The sequence below is a fragment of the Arvicanthis niloticus genome, chromosome 9, assembly GCF_011762505.2.
Source record: "Arvicanthis niloticus isolate mArvNil1 chromosome 9, mArvNil1.pat.X, whole genome shotgun sequence".
Classification (NCBI taxonomy): domain Eukaryota; kingdom Metazoa; phylum Chordata; class Mammalia; order Rodentia; family Muridae; genus Arvicanthis; species Arvicanthis niloticus.
In genome coordinates, this window is record NC_047666.1 from 69,050,881 (window position 1) to 69,070,001 (window position 19,121).

Sequence of the window (19,121 nt, forward strand, 5' to 3'; positions counted from 1 at the left end):
AGGAAGATGTAAATATGAGGCAGTGAATTCCTGAGGAATACTTAATATTTCCATATTGATCAGCCTTGTTTACTATATTAATACTATGAATCTATAAGCATTGGAGATCTCTACATTTTCTGAGGTCTTCTTAAATTTTTTTCTTGAGAGACTTGAAGTTCTTGTCATACAAATCTTTAACTTGTTTGGTTAGAGTTACGGCAAGATATTTTATATTATTTGTGACTACTATGAATGGTGTTGTTTCCCTAATTTCTTTTTTTAAATTATTTAATTTTTTATCATCCCCTCTGCAAACCCCTGTTCCATATTCCCTCCCTATTCTTTCATGAGGGAGCTCCATCACCCACCTACCCATTCCTACCACACCACCCTAGAATTCCCCTACACTAGAGCATTGAGATTCTACAGGACCAAGGGCCTCCCCTCCTATTGATGCTAGATAAGGCAATCCTCTGCTACATATGCAGCTGGAGTACTGGGTCCCTCCATGTGTACTCTGGTTGTTCGATTAGTTCCTGGAAGTTCTGAGGGATCTGATTGGTTGATATTGTTCTTCCTATGGGGTTGCAAACCCTTTCAGGTCCTTCAGTCTTTCCCCCTACTTCCTCCAATGGGGTCCCTGTGCTCAGTTTGATGGTTTGCTGCAATCATCCATATATGTATTGGTCAGGCTCTGGCAGAGTCTCTCAGGGGACAGCCATACCAGGCTTCTGTCAGCAGGTGCTTCTTGACATTACCAACAGTGTCTAGGTTTGGCATCTGCAGATGAGATGAATCCCTAGGTGGGACAGTCTCTGGATGGTCTTTCTTTCAGTCTCTGCACCACTCTTTGTCAATGTATTTAGTTTTGACAGGAGCAATTCTGTGTTAATTTTTGAGACTGTTGGATGGCTCCATCCCTCAACTGGGGGCTGTGCTTAACCTCTGGATATGGTCTCTCCAGATTCACTCTTCAGTTTGTTGGGTATTTCAGCTAATTTCATCCCCTTGGGTCCTGGGAGTGTCCTGCTTTCCTGTCATTTGGGATTTTCTAGTGGCTACTCTCAGTTCCCCAGATCCCATTGCTACACACATCCATTTAATTTCCTGACCCTCTGTACTACTCGCCCACACTGTCTCTTCCCACACCTGATCCTGCCCCCATTTTTTCTCTCTGTTCTCTCTTTCCTCCCAGGCTTCTCCCTCTCTCAACCTGCCATGCTATTTTTGATTCCCATTCTAAGTAGGACAGAAACAGCCACACTTTGGTCTTTCTTCCTCTTGAGGTTCATATGGTGTGTGAGTTGTATTGTAGGTATTTCAAGCTTTTTTCTTAATAGACACTTATCAATGAGTACATACCTGTGTGTTCTTTTGTGATTGTGTTACCACAATCAGGATGGTATTTTCTAGTTCCATCCATTTTCCTGTAAATTTCACTAAGTCATTGTTTTTAATAGCGGAGTAGTACTCCATTGTGTAAATGTACCGCATTTTCTGTATCCATTCCTCTGTTATAGGACATCTGTATTCTTTCCAGCTTCTGGCTATTATAAATAAGGCTGCTATGAACATAGTGGAACATGTGTCCTTGTTATATATAGGAGCATCTTCTGGGTATATGGGCAGGGGTGGTATAGCTGAGCACTTAGTTAGTACTATGTCCAATTTTCTGAGGAACTACCAGACTGATATCCAAAATGGTTATATCAGCTTGCAATCTCACCAGCAATGGAGGAGTGTTCCTCTTTCTCCATGTCCTCACCAGCATCTGTTGTTACCTGAGTTTTTATCTTAGCTATTCTAACTGGTATGAGGTGGAATCTCAGAATCATTTTGATTTGCATTTCCCTGATAACTAAGGACATTGAACATTTCTTTATGTGCTTTACTGCTATTCTAGATTCCTCAGTTGAGAATTCTGTTTAGCTCTGCACTTCATTTTTAATTGGGTTACTTGGTTCTCTGACATCTAACTTCTTGAGTTCTTTGTAAATTTTGTATATTATTTCTATATTGGATTTAGGGTTGATAAAGATCTTTTCCCAATCCGTAGGTTGTATTGTTGACAGTGTCCTTTGCCTTACAAAAGCTTTTCAATTTTATGAGATCCCATTTGTCTATAGTTGATTGTAGGGCCTGAGCCATTGGTGTTCTGTTTAGGAAATTTTCACCTATGCTGATGTGTGTGACTCTTTCCACTTTCTTTTCTATTAGATTAAGCATATGTGGTTTTATGTGGAGGTCCTTGATCCACTTGGACTTGAGCTTTGTACAACAAGAAAAGAATGGATCAATTTTCATTCTTCTACATGCAGTCTGCTGCTTTAGCCAGCATCATTTGTTGAATATGCTGTCTTTTTTTCTACTGGATGGTTTGGTTTCTTTGTCAAAGATCAGGTAACCATAGATATGTGGGTTTAATTGTAGGTCTTCAATTCTATTCTACTGATCTACTTGTCTGTCTCTGTACCAATCTATGCTGTTTTTATCACTATCTCTGTAGTACAGTTTGAGGCCAGGGATGGTGATTCCTTAGAAGTTCTCTTATTCTTGAGACTTGTTTTCACAATTTTAGTTTTTTTTGTCATTTCAGATGAATTTGAGAATTGCTCTTTTTATCTTTGTGAAGAATTCAGTTGGAATTTTGATGGACATTGTATTTAATGTGTATTTTAGTTTCAGTAAGATGGCCATTTTTACTATGGTCATCCTGCCAATCAATCCACGAGCATGGGAGATCTTTCCATCTTCTGAGGTCTTCTTTGATTTATTCCTTCAGAGACTTGAAATTCTTGTCATACAGATCTTTCACTTGCTTGGTTAAACTCACACTAATATATTTCATATTATTTGTCAGTATTGTGATGGTGTGTCAAGGAAACATCTTAAATACAGAATTGGTTGCAGTTTTCATTGGCAGAAAGATTTTCTTTTTTTCCTCCATCTGCTTACTTTAAACCTAATTTCAGATGACAAGCCCACACTTTAAGGAATTAAAGAAGTTTGTTTCAGTGTTTCAGTTCTGTAGCAAAATTGGTCAGTGTGAGCCAGTTAATATAAAATTTCTACAATGATTTGTGTAGAAGTGAGATAAGAGGCTTAAAGCATTGTCACCTACACTCTTCTTATTGATGCTTTACTGGAAAATATTTTTTTAAAAAATTAATTTTCTAAGTAATTCATCTCAAGTCTTTGTCCATTCTTAAGTGTTTAATAATATACTTGTTTACATAAGCTTGATACAGATTGAACTTTTCAGTCCTTTTTGATTGTCTTGCACTATCTACTCTGCCCAAAATAGCAGAGATGTTTGATTTTCCACACTAATTCTGCTTGTAATTATGTACTAGTTTCTAATAACTGTCTTTTAGCAGAAAGCGACTATCAGGAAAGAATAATTTCTAGTTGGTCACTTATGGTGATGAGTGAAAATATTCCTTTCTATCCCTTGATTTCTGGATTTGTGAATCAGGGCTTTGGGGGAAAGCATATCATATATTTGACACTGATTTAAAGTATGTATTATTTTTTGGAGAATCTTCTCCCATGTCACTGGCCTGCTGCTACCTAATTAATTCTGTAACTATGCCTTAAAAGGTCATTCCATCTTTTATCATACTGGCTGCAATCAGATAGTGAGGGAAAAGGTAAGACCAGAGCATTTGATGACTGTGGGCCCACTGTCACATTTCTCTGTCTGTGAAGTGAATGCCTTGTTCAGAAGCAGTATTGCATAAAATACCATGGCAAGGATGAAACATTATTTATGCCTACAGAAGATGGTTTTTGCTGAAGCACTATATGCAGGAAAAGAGAATTCATAACCAAAATAAATATTTATTACATTAAGGACAATGTGTTATTCTTTGGAGGAAGTGGTTCAATGGAGTCAGCCTGCCAACAGGTCTCTGGTTGATCACCCTGAGGAGTGGTGCCATAGTTGGGGATCAGTGTTGATTTTTGCTGTTAGAAGATGTGGAACCTAGAAGCAACTATAGCAAAGACAGCCTTGGTGAGTAGAAGTCCATGGTATTGAATCTATGCATACTCTCCATCTCTTCTACCATAGTCACTTTGTTCATGGGTCCACTGGGCAATGACAAGACTATCAGGAGAAAGAGGCTGATGTCCATACAATGGATCACCATATATATTTGATTATTTAAATTCCTCCTCAAATAAAGTCACCTTTTGATAAAAGTTTAAATGGGACACAGGTCTCTTCACATCTTTTGCCCATTGGAAAAGATCAACTATACCTTTCTTACCCCAGTGTTTTTCTCATCAATTTTCCAATCATGTTCTTTCCAAATCCTTGATCATCTAGACAACTGGCTACATACCATGAATCAGTGAAAAATGACATGTCTGACTCTTCTCCTTTCAATTAATATGCATGACAATACGTACTGCCTGAAGTTCTGTCCACTGTACATATTTTCTTTTACCAGTGACTTTTAAGGTTATTCCCGAAAATAGTTGTAATGCTGCAGCTGTACACATCTGGTTGGTGCCACATAACATAGAGAACCATCTGTAAACCAGGCCCTAATTTTCTCTTTCTTACTCAAATGATTATAGGACATACCACATAAGGGTATAAGTTTATGCTTGGCAGCAAGGCAGTATGGTATAAAGAGTAGAAACCATAGGTATTTTGTCAACTTTATATATCTTGGTTGTGCCTTCAGGACTTATTCAGGATCAATCACTTACATTTTATGTCCATTTGAAAATAGATTACTACTGTGCATTTCCTGCATTATTACTTGGTATGTCAAATAACACATAACTCATGATTGCTAGCTTAGGATACCTTATAACTTGATGGACTACTGTCAAACCTTCAGTTTCCACTAAGGTTTTATAGCAGGCCAGGAGTTGTCTTTCAAGGGGAGAATAGTTGATGAAGGGAGACCCTAGCTTCAAAGGTCTCTTCTGTGACTCACCTATAGTGGCATGTTAAATCTGCAAACAACATACCTATCTGCCTTTATCAACTGAAGTACCATCAAAGCTGCTGGGTCATTAGGCCCAAGTGGTATAATAGTCTACAAAGAGGCCTGGACCCTTTGGAGAGCCTTCTTCTGCTCCAGTCCCCACACAAAGGTAAAAGCTTTCTGAGTCAGATGACACAGCATATCCAAGTGAGAAATGTGTTGTCTGCAGAATATGAATAGTGCCACTGAACTCTGTGCTATTTTTTGCTTGTAGGCAGAGACAAATGCATCAATTTATAGTTTACCTTGGAAGGATTATCGATACATGTCCCACAACATTTAACTCCTAAGCACTTCACTGACATAGACATTTCTTGAATTTTGAGTAGATTCGTTTCCCATTCCCTGATTTGCATATGTATTAACAATCAGTCCAGAATTGTTGGTATCTTATGGTAATTTGGTACAATAAATATGTCATTAATATGGTGCACCAGTGTGATGATATTTTATGGAAGAGACAAATAATCAAGATCCTTTCTAACTAAGTTATGACACAGGCCTGGAGTGTTAATATACACTTGAGGTAAAACTGTAAATGTATACTGCTGGCCCTGCCAACTGAATGCAATTTGCTTCTGGTAGTCATTGTATTACTGTGAAAAGGACATTAGCTAGATAAATAGCTGCATACCATGTATCGGGAAATGCGTTAATCTGCTCAATGAAGGATACTATATCCCATACAAGAGATGTAGCTGTAACTGGAGTTGGAGTCATTACTTAAGTTTTTAATAGTCAATTATCATTTTCCATGATTCACCTGTATTCATTACTGGCCTGATAAGAGAGTTAAAGGAAGATGTGGCGGAAACCACATCTCTGAATCTTTCAAGTTTTTGATGGTGGCAATAATTTCTGCAGTTTCTTCAGGGATGCAATACTGTTTTTTATTCATTATTTTCTTTGGCAGCAGCAACTCTAAAGGCTTCCATTAAGACTTTCCAATCATAAAAGACCTTATTACCGAAGTCACAATGTAAGGTTTGTGACATCTATCTTATTTATATATTCTGGAACTGACAAAATAAACATGGGATAGGACTTACTGGATTTACTGTGAGTTGGACTTCAGTCAAAACTGTACTAATCACCTGACCTTCATGACCCTCTACTTTAGCTGTAGGACTACAGTGTTTCTTGTAATCTCTTACAGTCAGTGTTAATTCAGGGCCAGTATCAAATAGACTCTGAGTGTTTTCTTTAACCCAGTATACAGTTAGCCTTGTAAAAGTTCATGGGGAGGAACTGGGAAAAAGCTAACAGTAAAAATTTCAGAAAATTTCTCAAGATTCTTCTTCAAGGGAAACTGGCTATCCCCTCATTCAAGAGAATCTAGGTCTACAAACTGAGTCACGTTTAGAAATAATTTCATGGGATGAGATTATCTTTTGCCATGATTTGATGTAGACTTTCTTTCATTTGTTTAAATTATTTTTTGCTTATACATATCAAAGATAGTATAGGAATATTCTTATGTATTGTAACACTATGATTGATTAGTCAGTATTAAAGATCTAGTTTAGTCATGCCACCATAAATTCAGTTTGCCTATACTGCCCATTACAGGTCATGCAATTGTGGAAGTTTATTTGTCTGTGCTGCCAATTATAGGAACTAAAATCACTTTGTCTTTTTGTTTCACTGCTGCTACCAGACTGCCTACTATCTCTGGGCCCAAATACCATTGCATTTAACTCAATTGAACAGGAACATCTCTAACACTAAGGTTTGGCACAAGGAAAATGGCAATAACAAAGCTCTTCAAATGTACTTAAGCTTCCTCTCCAGTAATCTTACAGGAGTAGTGAAGGTAATATCTTCTGGGCTGTTCTATTGAAGAGGAGTAGGTTTTATACAGCATTTCCACTGTGGCATTACAATTTTCCTGAGTCTTAAAATCCCTTCATCAACAATATGTCAAGGTAATTATGCATCTCCAACTCCATTTTCAGCAGGCTATCTTTCAACACATGATTTATCATCCAACCATTCAAACAAACTTTTGACATCTTTAACTCTTCAAGCATCTGTACTAAACCTTGAACCTATCTTTAGAGGGACTTATATAAATAAACCTAACCTGATCCAATTTTATGTTTCATCCAACATACATTACACATATTTAAAATTTATTCCCACACATATGCCCCAGACTTCTTGAATTAGTTAAGAAACACAGTAAGATTTTTGGTAGTATAGAAAACCTTCTCAAGGACTATAGTCTCTACCTGCCCTTTAGCAAGCACTTTGCCTTCAGTCTGGATGTAGGTTTAGAGACAACAATTGGTTAGCTCATGACAGAAATCAATATTGTCTCATCTAGCATTGATGCCACAGAAAGTCATTGCTGGCTTATCAAATAATGGATTAATCTCTACAGTCATAGATTCAAAGGACAGTATTTCAAGGCATGTGGTTGAGGGTCAAGAGACTACTTTCTCAGGTAGATAACACATTGAAAATTAGAATGTTCAAAGTTCTCAGTTTCAAAAGTATCCTCTCACATGTCCCCTTCCAAAGTTACAGGCACCCATTATTTACCAATTAATGCTCTCATATTAACAACTGACATCCTCCAAGACTAGGACTTGATTTTTTGCTGCAATTCAGGCAATCTTATAATGAGGGGTTTGATTTTCTACATGTCAAGATCTATGGCCACTGGAAAGATTTTTTTTTCCAGGGCATAGACTTTGATAAATGGAGAGGTTTTTGTCACTATAGGTGTTTGCAAATTGAAAAGCCTATTCTACATACTTCAAAGATGAATCCTTTTTTTTTTTTTTTTTTTTTCTGGTCTGGGCCTGAGCACTGAGCAGATCCTGGGCAGCAGCTCTGCCCCCAATGTCACATACCCAGAGGAAGTGGGCTTTTCAGGAGCTCTAACTTGGGCTGTATCATAGGTAAGGGGAAAGCAACACCAGCCCCAAACAAGGAGTAGCTGGGACCCACTAGGACCCAGAAAGTCACTGCTGTCCAAGAGCACTGGTTCCTTCCAGTCTGGGCCAGAGCACTGAGCAGATCTTGGGCCCCGGCTCTAAACCCAGTAGCAACACCCACCCCACACAGTTCTGATACAACCAAAATAATAGGAAAGACAGGCTTCAGTCAGAGACAGGTCAGGTAGCACTAAGGAGATACAGATGGCAAAAGGCAAGTGCAAGAACATAAGCACCAGCAACCCAGGGTACTTGGCATCATTAGAATCTAGCTCTCCCACACAAGAAAGTCCTTAATTCCCCATATCACTAGGAAAGCAAGATTCAGATTTAAAATCATTTCTAATGATTATGATAGAGGACTTTAAGAAGGACATAAATAATACTCTCAAAGATTTTGAGAAGAACACAGGTAAACAGGTAGCAGCCCTTAAAGAGGCAACATAAAAATCCCTTAAAGAATTACAAGAAAACACAACCAAACAGATGAAGGAATTGAACAAATTGAACAAAACCATCCAGGACATAAAAATGGAAATAGAAACCATAAGGAAATCACAAAGGGAGACTACCCTGGAGATAGAAAACCTAGGAAAAGAAATCAGGAGTTATAGATGTAAGTATCACCAACAGAATACAAGAGATAGAAGACAGAATCTCAGGTGCAGAAGATAGCATGGAAAATATTGACACAACTCTCAAAGAAAATGCAAGATGCAAAAAGTTCTTAACAAAACATCCAGGAAATCCAGGACACAATGAGGAGACCAAACCTAAGGATAATAGGTATAGATGAGAGTGAAGATTCCCAACTTAAAGGACCAATAAATATCTTCAACAAAATTATAGAAGAAAACTTCCCTAATCTAAAGAACGAGATGCCCATAAACATACAAAAAGCCTATAGAATGCCAAATAGATTAGACCAGAAAAGAAATACCTCCCATCATATAATATTCAAAACACCAAGTGCACAAAAAAAAAAGAATATTAAATGCAGTAAGGGAAAAAGGTCAAGTAACATATAAAGGCAGAGCTATCAGAATTACACCAGACTTTTCACCAGGTACTATAAAAGCTAGAAGATGCTGGACAGACGTCATACAGACCCTAAAAGAACACAAATGCCAGCCAAGACTACTATACCCAGCAAAACTCTCAATTACCATAGACGGAGAAACCAAGATATTCCATGACAAAACCAAAATTTACGCAGTATCTTTCCACAAACCCAGCATTACATAGGATAATAGCAGGAAAACTCCAATACAAGGAGAGAAATTATACCCTAGAAATACAAGAAAGTAATCCTCTTCTAACAAAACCAAAAAGAAGATAGCCACACAAAGAAAATTCCACCCCGAATAACAAAATAACACGAAGCAACAATCACTGTTCCTTAGTATCTCTTAACATTAATGGACTCAGTTCCTCAATTAAAAGACATAGGCTAATAGACTGGATATGTAAACAGGATCCAGCATTTTACTGCATACAGGATACCCACCACAGTGACAAAGACAGACCCCATAGGAAGAATAACAATATCAACCACCCAGACCTCCCAGAGCTCCCAGGGATTAAATCACCAACCAAAGAGTACACATAGAGTAAACATGGCTCCAGCTGCCTATGTAGCAGAGAATGGCCTTGTCAGTCATCAATGGGAGGAGAGGCCCTTGGTCCTGTTAAGGCTGGATGCCTCAGTGTAGGGGAATTCAAGGGCAGGGAGGCAGGAGTGGGTGGGGGAGCACCCTCATAAAATCAGTGGTAAAGGGGATCAGTAGGGGGTTTTTGGAAGGGAAACCAGGAAAGGGAATAACATTTGAAATGTAAATAAAATGTCCAATAAAAGAAAAAATGTTGAAAAAAATGAAGATCATGGGAAAAAACTATTGAAAGTAATGCAGAAACTAACCTTCATGAAATGTACTGGTGAATAAGAGCTTTAGGATAAAAAGTGCTGTAGTACTTAGGATGCATGCATTATCCTCTTTCTATTTTTTACATATTACAAGATATAACATTCATCTTTTTAAATTATTTACGTTTTAAAATTGATTCTGCTTTGTGTGGGTGTGCTTACAATGTTTATCTCTTTCTCTGTGAGTGTGTGTGTGTGTGTGTGTGTGTGATTTGATGATCACTTGGTGCTTTTAATCAGTGGTAGGTTTCACTTTGCAAATTAGGCTGGCAATATATTTATGTATTTATTTACATTTTTTTATTTTAAAAATTTATAGTTATTTTATGTATATGAGACCACTGTTGCTATCTTCAGACACACCAGAAGAGGGCATCGGATCCCATTCCAAATGGTTGTGAAACATCATATGGTTTCTGGGAATTGAAGTCAAAACCTCTGGAAGAGCAACCAGTACTCTTAACTTCTGTGCTTTCTCTCTAGTCCCCATTTTTCTGTGCTTTAGCTTGTATTTTACTAACTTGATTGTTCTCTATGGTTGCAAGATTGACATAAATGTTGATAATTTATCTATTGTTAACCCACCATACATAGTATATATGTGTTTACATGAAAAGTCCTTTTTTCTTTTTTGAGAATTTATCTGTTTTATTTGATTTTCTCATTATTTAAAGGTGTTTTGTTATTGTAGGATTACATAATTCTGTTTATTTCATATCCCATGAAATTTTTTCTCAGTTGTACTTGTTTTTAATATACATTTTAAATGAATTTAAATCATTAATCCATATAGTTGTCTATAATAGTTACAGTACTAAGAGACCTTTATAAAGTGTGACCCAAATTACTCATGATTTCTGTCCTCTATCTTTATCTTTGAATGATGAAAAATCAGCAAATAGACATACACATTAATATTTACTTCTATTAATTATCTTTTCAATGACAGATAATTTTAATTGGTACTTGATTGTTTTCTCTAAATAGTACCAGGGATGTCTTACATAAAAAATAATTACTAAAAATGCCATATTTTAAAAAGATATCATTTTTTTTTTATATAGTGTGTTTTAAATTTTGAACCAAAGTTTCAACTTAATAATCAACATATTTATTCTCATGGGTAAGTTTAATTTTAAGCATAAAATACTTAAACTTCTTTAAGGAAATAAATACATATGTATTCACATGCAAAAATATTATGTTAATTCTTTGTATTTTTATAAATATATACATATACATATGATTTATCAAATCAATACATGAAAATTATGTGAGACAAATTTTGGTTAATATATAATGCATTATCCAACTTATATGCTCTCATATATTGCTATTTTAATTTTACATTAGTTAAATTCTCTTCTGATAGATGCTGAAAAATTATTTTCTTTTAACTAACTTTTAGGCATATAATTTCTATAAACTCAAAGATGTATCATAGAACATAACGAAAGAAGTTGAGTTCAATGAAAAAGAAGTGTGTGGAGCTCTATTTGTTGTGTCTGCTCTTGAGAAAGTCACTGTTTATTTCAGGGGTATTTATGGGAAAGTTGGTTTGGGAACAATTTAATAATATTGTCAACCCTAAGGTTACTAAGAATTATGGATCTCCTGTAAAGTTATAGGTATAGAAACCCAAAGTATCAGGATATCCTGACAGTAGTAATGGAGTCTTATACTTTCAGCCCTGCTTGGCAACTTGTGACCTTTGTCAAATGAATTCAGACAAGCAGCTCACAGCATAGTAGAGAAGTTTATTATATAAATTGGGACACTCTCCAGGGTTAGTGTATACAATGACCAAAATATCACTGCAGAACAAAACACTACGAGGGGATGGAAGAAAAAAATGAGCCTTGTGCCAACTTACACATAGTCTTGATATTTCTGAAGTTTATGTGGCATTCCTGATAGGCAATTTCTGTCCAAGTGACTGAGAAAAGCCTTGGGTTAAATCTAAAGGGAAAGTATCATTGTGTGTCCTTGATCTTTTCAAGGTATCATCTAAGTAGCCTGATGACCATTGGGCACTTTAGAATATCATGTCTGTGTTCATCACCAGAGATGGATTAATTCCCTTTCTTCTGAACAATCATCATATAACAGAACACATTACCCTCCCCCCCCCACAAACACATACAGAGAGAGAGAGAGACAGAGAGACAGAGAGGCAGAGAGACAGAGAAAGACAGAGAGTGAGGGGGGATGAGGAAGAGGAAGAGGGAAGGGGAGGAGAGGGGGAGGGAAAAAGAGGGGGGAGGGAGAAGGAAAAGGGGAGGGAGAGGGAGAAGGAAAGGGAGAAGGAGAGGGAAAAGGAGAAGGAGAGGGAAAGGGAGAAGGAGAGGCAAAGGGAGAGGGAGAAGGAAAAGGAGAGGAGAGGGAGAGAAAGAAGGAGAAGGGAGAGGGAGAGGAAGAGGGAGAGAGAATGTAAAAGTGAAATTTTAAAATAGATATGCTTTATCTGGAGAAAAGAGCCTTTGAAGGGTTTTGGTAGAGCTCTGCTACCTCTATTGTCCTCCATTGGGTCTACTTCATAACCATTCTTCCATTCTTTCAGACTGTATTTTTTTCTTTTTTAAAAGATTATTATTTTTTAGTCTTGCATAGCCCAGTCGTTTTTCCCCCTCCTGGTCAAACCTCTGACTGTTCCTTATTTTTTACCTCCTCTCATATCTTCAAGAGTTATATTCCTACCCTCCTACCCTCATCAGACTTCTCCACTCTCTGGTGCCACAAATCCCTTGAGTGTTAGGTGTTTCTTCTCCCACTGAGGCCAGACCAGGCAGTCTTCTGCTGTATATAGGTTGGGAGCTTCATATCAGCTGGTGTACGCTGCCTGGTTGGTGGCTTAGTGTCAGGTTGCATTTTAAATTTTAATGAAGAATAAATTTTAAAGAGGAATTCATATGATGTTTAGAACTCTAAGACAAGGCCACTATATGCTTCCCTTTTCTACCACTGTAACTGTTTTCCCTTTATATAATTAATGTTAGCCAAGACATTGCCTGATGTGTCTGATATCTAATGAAGTCACAGAGCAAGCCTCAGCCTTCAGTATCTATACATTAAAAAACATATTACAGATAACAATCTCTCTTAAGCAGTGGAATGATCCATTTCAAACACCCACTCCAATCCATACCAATAAAAGGAATTCTCAAGCCCTTTGTAAAGTGAAGGAAAAATATTTGAGAAAGGCCAGTTTGCCCCACTTTTGCCAGTTGGGGCATAATCAAATTATCTGCTGCTCTAATCTCTGTCTCCTGCTATTTTCAGTTGATCTCTTTGATGGCATCAGTGGAACTACAGGGTTTGGGAATAATCAGGGTCCTGGATTCCAATTCTTGGTTTTCAAAGTGCTGACTTTGAGGGATAATTACACACTCAATTACCCATGAGCCTGCAACTATCTAAGTAGCTATCTAAAAATAAAAGTTGATCCCTTTGATGGATCTTGTGTAAACCAAATAAAACCAAGGTCTAATCTCTAGATACAGAGCTTACTTAATAGAACAGGAATGCTGATTTATTCAGAATACCCTCTTGCCTGGTATTTTTCTCCTGACTTTGTCCCACCTCTTCTGAGTGCTGCAACTCCTTTTAACTTGATTTTGTCCAAAGAGGATAAAGGTCATCATGAGTACTAGTCATGCCTACCATGACTAAGCTGTAGTCTATGTTCTCCTCAACTTTCAGAAAATGAGTATCATTGGTGAATCCAGAATTAATCTTCCTCCCTCCATGTTCCTCACTGGGAAAGTCATGTGTTAACCGTCACTAAACTATAGTTGAGAATCACATGGCCAATATGCTATAGAATCACATAACACAATGTTAGATGTCACATAAATTCCTCTACCCTCCAGAGACCTGGTAGGGTGAGGATTCTCTAACTAGTAGATGTTCTCTTAGAATCCATATACTTGTATATGTGTACTTTAAGACATGGTCCTGCTTTATGACACAAAACCACTTTGAAATTTTAGAGAAGCTAAGTTGGCAAAGTTTAGAGTTGTTTCTCTTCTAGTGTACCATTCAGTGCTGCTGATTATGGTGCCACTTATAATGGGTGGTACACAAGAGTTCAGAGTTCACATTTCACAAAGAACCGTATCTGACTTTTATTCCTAGCATTCTCTTGCTGTTATTCACCTCTTTGATCTTGATCTCTCCTAGGACATTCTTTAAATTCCATGAGGAACTTAGTGTTTTTCATTTCTCCAGTACTCATAGAGTGAGTACTGGAGTGTATAAAAAGAACAGCAAAGTTCTCTCTGGCCTTATGACTTGTGCTTCCTCACAAAGTACAAGGTCCTTCCAGGAACAGTGGCAATGACAGCATGTTCTCCAAGGTCCTGATATTCTCTGCATTGTGATCCACAGCAGTGTATTTTCCAGTCCAACTTCAGGTATGTAGATGGTTGAGGCATTTTGAGGAAAAAGGTTTAAGACATTATGATGTGTGAAGTTGGGGGCGGGGGGGAAGACACACACAGAGAGAAACAGAGAGACCAAAATGACAGAAAGAGAAATAAGAGACAGAGAGAGACTGGTGAAAGTTATAGGTGAAAACTATAAAAATTAGCTAATTTTATTAATGTGATAAAAATGAGGAAAGCAGCGAAATTTGGTGCTACATTTCAGTTGACTTCATTTAACAAATAAGCTAAAGCAGATGGGCTCAGAGCAGAATTGCTGAGATTTTCCTGAGTGCTTATTCTCACTGGACGTGAAAGAGACCATACACTTCAATTTAATACACTGTGTCAAGTTTAGGCATCTGATTTAGAGTGGAACATGATCCCTGTCATACAACATTAGCAGTAACTTATACGATTCATGGACTGTGAATGCCAGTGGAGCTGGAAGGGAAACTTAAATCATACTGAGGAAGGGAAGTACCCTCCTGAGCCAGAGAGAAAAACAAACTCCTAACCCCAAAGTGTTCTCTTCTAGTTCTTTCTGAACTCAGTCTAGATTTCAAGGAGGAGAATGGCTCATTGAAGTATAAAAATCGCCCTTCTTTTTGGCTGATTCTGTCAATTCTTCCTTTGGTGGCTTTCAGTTCTGGCTAGACTTCCTTCCTTAATGAGAATGAATGGTGAAGCACCCCAAAGACCAGAGAGTGATAGTTATTGTAGCCTCTTTCACAGGGTGGTCACTCCTGCCTGAACAACTCTGAATCTCCCCTGCATAGCTCCAGGATATCTGGCCTTTATTTGAGAGGAAACTCATGCATGTGAGGCTTATGATGGTAAGATACCCTAGAACATGAGAGATGGGTATTCTATAGGGTGTGTTAAAACTCTGTTTTATAATTTTGGCTCTTCAGTAATGAAATCCATTGAGAATTTTTGGTGTTGAATCCATCATTGCTTATGCGTAAGAGCAACCATTTTCCTTGTTCTTTAACCAACGGTAATTTTTTTGGCAGTTTTCAGAGACTTAGAAATGTTATCTAGGTAGGATTTTATGTTCTGTTCTATTATGAATGACAAACAAGTTAAGATTAAAAATAAACATAATAATATAACTCTTTCCCAAACTTATTCCCCAGAGAAGGCTAGTGTGGTTCATGAGTATGCTCCATTATAGTAGCTTGCATACTCAAAATAGTGATAAAGAGAAGGGTGACTGCCATGAGACCCCACTAGTTCAGGAGCTGTGGATGCTCCTGCTTGCTTTTTTTATGAAGAGATGACAAAAACATAATCACTGGAAAAGAATATATATATGTATATATACATATATGTATATATGATATATAACATATATATGTATATCACATATATACATATATATGTATATCACATCATATTATATATATATGTATATATGATATATATTATATGTATATAATATATATCATATATACATATATATGTATATATACATATATATGTATATATCTATATCTATCATATATGTTTATATGATATTAATATATATATCATATATACATATATATTCACTAGAATATACAAGTGACATATTCACTCTTGACTTATAAGCTTTTATTCATGAGCTATAAGAATTTACTATTGTCTCAAAGACATCTACTCATGACCTACAAACATCCACTCTTGACCAACAAGCATCTACTCCTGAGATGAAAGCATCCACTATTGACCTATATCCATCTACTTATGAGTTATAAGCATCTACTGAGGAGCTACAAATATCCACTCTTGTCCACTCAAGCATCTATTCATCACTTGCTTAAATCAGCCAGAGACAGCCAGCAAAAATCTAACACTGACCTACTAGAAACATACACCACTGATAAGTGTACCATTAATAAAGAAGTTTCTGGTGAGCTTCTGCTTTTACAATGGAGCAATTGAGTTATTGCTTCTACAATGCCAAGCAAAAACAAGAACCAGAAGAACATCTGGGAAATGATAAAGTGGTTGAAAGAAGCATTTATGAACCCTCTTTTTTCTTTCTGGCAATAAAACTTGTTCTTTTCCAGTGCTTGGTTCCATCATCAACTTGTATTAATACCTGTCTTACTTGCTGTTTTTCAAGTGTCCTCAATTTAATTGCAGACAACCACCACTAGTTATTTATTTATTTATTTATTTATTTGAAACAAGTGAAATCTCAGGTAGGGTTTTTCATTTCAACACATGCTAATTTTCCCATCTATATAAAGGTTATCCTGTGTTAAGTGTTTGGGAGATATTTACTGCTTTGATCTTAATGTATAATACATTTTTAACAAAGCTAATTTCAGTTTTGTTGGAAACAAAATTCTTTTTCCAGAATGTTTGTATAACATGGCATCTGCTAATGGCTCCCAATAAAACCTGACACATAGTGTCTTAGTCAATGCTTTATTTTTGTAAAGAAACATCATATCAGTGATGTCTAGTCCAGAGAGGTCATGATTGAAAGAAAAGATATGAGTGAAGATGATAGTATCTCTTATGTATATTTGGCCTTTGAAAAAAATCTTTCTTTAGGAAGATTTTCAGGACAGGCACAAAAATGGGTTTCTTGACTTGTTGTGTAAGCTTATTGTTCAGTTAACATGCTAATTAAACAAAACCATTTTGTAGGACAGAGAACACCTTGTCTCTCTCAAGTGCTCCAACTGAGAGTATAATGTGTGTTGAGAACAAATTATCATCAAATCCTCCATATGGAGATCCTTTGTGGGCGTTTCCTCCTCTGAATGATTAGGCAGGCCACAGTTAGGAGGAAAGGCTGTTGCCACAGATCTTTTACAACCATCTGTTTACTTGGTTCACATGAGGCTTTTCACAGTGTCCTAGACATTTAGAGGTGAAGTAAATCCATATCTTTACTGAAATTCCTAGTATACCAGAAACTGCATTCTAGGCAGAGTGACTCAAGGTGTCCTTGTACCTTTATTCTCTGCCACTACTGATAACTTCTCAGATCTTTAGTGCCCTTTCAGACACAGGTTGCAATATACAACCTATACAGTTGCTGACAAAGAGTCTTATATATGCAGCTCGTTTCCTCTCTACATTTTAGAGTCCAAGCTCAGCTCATGGCATATTCAGTAACAAATAGGCATAGAATATTGGAAGCCTCTACCTTGAGTTGTTTTAAGATTTTTTTGCTTTCTTTCTAGAAATTATTTTCCAGGCCAGTCCTGGAAATTTACCTGAGGAATAGTGGGAGAAAAAAATTTCAGATTTTTTGAATTTATTAGACATTGAACTCCATTGACTCTGTAGACCAGGCTGGCCTCGGACTCAGAAATCTGCCTGCCTCCGCCTCCCAAGTGCTGGGATTAAAGACGTGCGCCACCACTACCTGGCAAACTCCATTGAAACTCCCAGAGCTAAATGCTTGCTTGCATCAGGAGCCCAGCCCAAATACTTCCCCTCTCCTTTGGATTTTTTTTTAGAAACTCTACACTTCCTGCAATGAAAATGATACACAATCCTGTGTTTAACTTTTGGGAGCTGACTTTTAGCAGAAAGTGACTATCAGCTTTGCAGCCATCTCAAGCAATATACCCTGACATGAGACTTGTTTTTCAACAGCCTACAACAGCTGAAGCACACTCTGATATCCCACATATTTTGTTTTGCTATTTACTGCCCCCAGCTGCAAGGCGCACATAGTATCCATGCCTGCAAGGCACTCGGTGCACGTGCTATCCACGCTATAGACGCCTTTAAGGCTTATGTCATATCCACACCTGCAAGGCACATGTTATCCACGCACTTACAAGGCACGTGGCAAAAGCCTATAAATACCCCAGATTTCCCTTCAATAGAGGAGACATCAAGAAGAGACAATGAGAGAGACAATAAAGGAGAGAGAGACACAATAAAAAGACTTTAGACTTGATCAGACCCTCTGTCTTGTCTCCATTCTTTGAGTCGCTTGCCCCACACTCTCTCTTGCTAGACCCGGACCTGCGGAACAGAGCGGGCCATTACAGTTTGGCCGCTCAACGTGGGGCAGCTCGGGCGTTACATTTAACTATTATTTTTATAAGCTATAAAGATAGGTAAGGATGGTAATCACTCTGAATGGTATAAATCCTATGTCTAAAGCAACGAAGCTTAGTGAAGGAAGTTGGAACTCATCTCTCGAGATTCTCTTTTGCCTTCATAAATCCTTCATAGGCCTTTTAGCTTTTATGATCTCTCTGTTTCTCTTTCCTTATCCCTTTCCCCAACTCTTGTCTCCCTCTTTCCTATTCCATCATTTCTTTGTCTTTCTTAGTCTCACTCACTTTCACTCTCACTTTCTCTCTTTCTCTGTCACTTTGTCTCTCTCAACTAGTTTGAAAACAAATCAGTAAATTTATCATAGCTCACAATTGCAGCTCACAATCCAAGACTCTGGGAAAATCACAGACACAAGAGCATGGGTCAGCAGGAGTCAGAAGCAGGTCTTTCTGTATTCATAGACAAGAAGTGGAGAGTAGGCTAGTGGATAGAAGCATCTACCATGCAAACATGAATACCTGAGTTAGATTCCAGGAACCTGTGTGAAAGTAGAAGGACAGGACTAATCATTCCATGTTCTTCTAAGACCTCCACATCTCCAACACACACATTGAACACACACACAAACACACAGACACACAGACACACAGACACAGACACAGACACAGACACACACACACACACACACACACAAATTTGTAATTTTAATTTTTAGAAAAGGCAGTGAATGCTTTTTAGAAAAGGCAGTGAATGTTCAGTCTTCCCTCTCCTGTTAATTCAGATTATGCGTCTGCATGTAAAATTGAGCCTCAATATTTAGAATGGGTCA